Source organism: Anarrhichthys ocellatus, unplaced genomic scaffold, assembly GCF_004355925.1.
Source record: "Anarrhichthys ocellatus isolate YVR2014 unplaced genomic scaffold, GSC_Weel_1.0 scaffold55, whole genome shotgun sequence".
NCBI lineage: Eukaryota > Metazoa > Chordata > Actinopteri > Perciformes > Anarhichadidae > Anarrhichthys > Anarrhichthys ocellatus.
In genome coordinates this window covers 1,590,582-1,594,966 of record NW_022280085.1, presented here as the reverse complement: position 1 = coordinate 1,594,966, position 4,385 = coordinate 1,590,582, and positions in this window count along the sequence as shown.

Genomic DNA, 4,385 nt, shown 5'->3' with positions numbered 1-4,385 from the left:
GTGGGAGGACCAGCAGCTAAGATTGAGCAATTATTCCTTTTTTTGAAGCCTGCGGTTTTCTTGTTTGGATAGTTCCTTTTTTTATTCTTTGAGTGCAAAGAGCAAACTATCTATTGCATTCTGCACCCTACGAGGTCACATAGTTTTGTGAAATTCTTCTAAATGCTATAGAAAGAAACTACATGTTTCACATATTTGTTTTTATCCACTCAAAACATGTGCTTGCTGTTACTTCACTTGGATGTTTGAGCTTCACTCTGCATAATGATGCTGTGCAGAGTTTAACTCTGGAACGTTCATTTGCTGAAGGAGGAAAGTTTCTCGGCGCTCTCTTTAATTCCCAGTTCAACACGTTTATGTGTGAGCTTGATTTTGTGATGTCACAACTACTGCATTCCTAATTTAAGACTTTAAAAACTCAGCTTGTTGGCTTCATTTGGACTGTGTGGGTGTGGTTTGCTAACATTTGATTGACAGCAAACAGACAACCCACCAACTGCCATCAGTTTCTAATCAATTTTTTAATAGAAGAACATGAAGAAAAACAGAAATATAGAAAATCTCTCGTGTGAAACAACTACATCTCTTCTAACTTTGGCAGAAAACAGTGTGTTCATGTTGGATCACATCACTTATAGTAAGAAGCTAAATGAGAAAATGAGTTGTCACGACCCTTGTGAATAAAATCTCACCAGAAACAAATTAATATTCAAAGCTGAGTATTTGTATATGACTTATTAAAGCATGTCTGGAGGGGGATCTTTAAGTGCCTTACTTTTGTCCCCGATGTCCTCGTTTTCAGGTTATAGTTCGGCAATAAAAGTCACTGACAAATTGTGAGAACCTATAGGTACCTACATGCCTATGTAGGAATGAATGATTTGCTGTAAAGAGACAAACAAATGCTGCACCTTTAAATGAAAGAATGCCAGCGATGTGTGGCTGTGCCCAGGCATTTGGAGCAGGAATGTGTTGGAAACCCCCCCCCCCCCCCCTCACACACAGCTCTTTCCCAGGTGCGACAGGGGAAGGAAAACAACAAAACCGCAGAACAGAGATGGACAGGCCACGAATAAATGAGGGGGCGTGGGAGCCGTATGTGAAAAACACCCAGGGGTATGATCAGAAAGCCCCTTTTTCTAGACATGAGTTCACCTCATATGGGTCAGGACATGTACAGCAGAGATTTATGGCCCTCTCTGCCTTATCAGCTGTCTCCTCCCTCTCCCACACAAAGATTTATGTCCTTGGTTAGGGCAGGTAGTCAATAGTAATAATCACCTCTGGAACCCGGCAGGGAGTGTTTATTTTCAAACGCACGCACGCGAATACAGACAGCTTACGGACACATAGATACGACGTCTGCCTTTAAAAACCAGTTCTGAAATCCCAGTTGAATTGTAGCACAGGGTGCTTGTTGAACACATGTCACCAGCACGACAGAGTACGCAGCCGGTGAGCTCAGCTCTCCGCCGGTGACTCAGGGATTGTTGTGACTGTGCCACTTTATAAAACAGCAAAAGTTTTACTCACGTTGTGTAACAGGCTAGAAATTACCCTCATGTTTATTGATATAAACCTCATCGTGACTCATGGCAACAGCAGGAAACTGCAGCAGTCAAACCCCACTCTGCTCTTTTTCAGGCTTGACCCCACGTAACGTCAAACCAGAGGCCGAAGAGGATGAGGATGAGGAGGGATCAGCTGTGATGTGGTGGCAGGCATCCCCCCCATCACCATCCATCGCAGTCATGTGCAGAACATTTGTGCTCTGCTCGCTTATCTCACTGTGCAAACTTTTGATTTATTTCTTCGATAAGTCCCTATCTCAGTTTCTAGCTCTCTCTCTCTCTCTTTATGTCTCTCTTTCTGTTTCAATGCCTCACCCTCTCTCTCTCTCTCTCTCTCTCTCTCTCTCGCACACAAAAACTGGCAGCACATGGCCAGCGTGAGTGAGTCACAGTGGTCTGCTAACAAGTGCCTCCTATCGGGGAGAGTCCCTTCATGTGTCCTTGGGATTAGGGCCCACCCCCTTTTGTGTGTATCAGGTGCAGTACTCCTCTGGGCAACGTGAGACTTGTCGGTTCCATTGTCTGTTGGTTTTTAATGAAAACCAACCGCCGGCAGTAGCCGTTTCGCTGCCGTTTGTTGTTTTTGCACAGCTTTGACATGACACTCGTGCAGCTAAAAATAGAAATACTGAAGTGAATTCTATGAGACGTTGGGACTCAAGTGGATGCAGCTACTTGGATCTCTCTCTGACATGGGCTCAGAGACTAGTGTTGCAGAGAGGGTCGACCTGCCCGGAAGCAACCAGCACTGTGCCCGCCTGCTACACACAACACACAATATGATGAGACAGATATAATATTTATAATGATTTGAACTAGTTATAGTGGATTCGTACACAGATAATTCTACAACACTTTTGATGCTTAAAAAACAGTATATCGACCATGGTTGTAGCTTTTTTACAACAAGACTAAGTCTGCAGCCGTGCTCGTGTAAGGCTGTACTTACTTAAACTGCAATGCTTTGAGCTAAATGCTTACATCAGCATGCGAACATGCTCAAAATGACAATGCTAACACCATGTAAACTAGTTAGCATTCATGCACTTCCGGTTCCCTTGTCTTGAAATACTGAAATAAAGTATGTGGTTAACACAACACCGTATTAACGTTTTGTTCCACAATATAAAATACGTCTGTAAATATCCCTCCCATGAAGCTTTTTTTTATGTGTCTTTAAAAAGGTTGTTGCTAACAAGTGGCTTGATGAGATTACTAAACTCCATCACGCCGACTAGTCCGCCTTCACATCCTCGTTGTGTACACTTGCGTTCATGCAACCGTGGTTTGGTTTTATTATAGCCTCACGCCAGCTTTTTTACTTCTGCCGATTGCATTCACGCATCAAAAATCAAAAAAATGGTGTTTATTTGTAAAGATTTAAGTTTCATAAAGGTTTGCTTGCCACTGAGCTTATTTCCTGCAATAATCCGTAATTCAATGGAGAAATCCCGTCGGCTATTTGTCGAGGGAACCGCGGCAATGCTACCTTCTCACAATTTATAGATAAGCCCTGTAGCGAATTGGCTCGCAATAGTTATGCACCAGCTGTTTAAACTGTAAAAGCACTTCGAAGGCCTGCTAATACATGTTTGTTTATTTTATTGCCATAATGGGAGGAGCTCATTGCTGTCAACCCTTGCTAGTACTATATAATATCTGCAAATATCACGTCTTGAAGTGTGGCTTTAAGGTGTTTGAATACGTTGTTATTTAGTGGTTGGTGAATGCAGTAATTATTGCACAGAACTAATAGTAGGTTGGACGCACAATACTTAAGCCTGCTCCTCCCAGCACATGTTCACAAACCAGCAAACACACTTCATACACCCACGGCCAACTGGAACAATGAACCCAGCCTTCAAAACCCAGGTGTATCTTTTCCTCCACCCTGTTTGCCTTTTCAGATACACTCCACACACACCCTTCACACGCCCTTTAAAAGAATACTGTGTCCTACAGGGGTGCTGCATGTGTAACAGGACTTGGTGGAGTGGTAAAGCTGGTGTTGGCTGCCAGGATTGACTGGGTCAGGGTGTGTGGTTAACAAGACTGGGCCTGTCATCCCAGTAAAGTGAGCCATTCTTGACCGTTTGCTGGGCGTGACACCAGATTCTAATGGATTGTCTACACATGCCAAAAAATAAAGTCAACCACACCTTCAGCCTTGCACAACTTCCCTATTCTTTTGGTCCGCACACTCTCTGCAAACACACCCAAAACAAGGTTCATCCGTCAGTCCCTCGTTCAGCCCTCTGCAGCCAGCCGGGCTTAATTGACACCCTTCCCTAACTGCACTAAATTACACGGCCGGGCTTTGAGGGCAGAGAGCGGGTTGTCAACAAGTGTGGCCTGAGTGAAGCCGCGGCCCTTCACCCGGAGTGACACTCCACCTGACTCAGCAGCACAAAGGCACTGTTTACTGGGCCTGTCCACCGCAATCAACACGCCTGCATCTGGCCTGGCTGTTATTCCGCTGTTAATCTCATCACTGCTGGGAGAGAGGGGGCCGGGGGGGAAGGGGGGGGGGAGGCTCATCTCCCTCCCTCTTTGTCCTTCCTCATCCACATCAGGGCGCGTATACAGTCGGGCACCCGGGGCAACTCGTCGGCTTACATGCACAGTGCAAACACTTATTCGCGCAAAACTCAGTGGAAGCATTTGCATGGATTATCCTGCTAAATTGAATTGCAGTTTCATTTCGTTGCCGTGTCCACGCGTAATGCACAGCAAATCCAATTACAATTCAATTTTCCAATTATAGACGTAGTTGCAATGAAAATGAAAGATGTATTTAGGCCTGCGTACATTTTG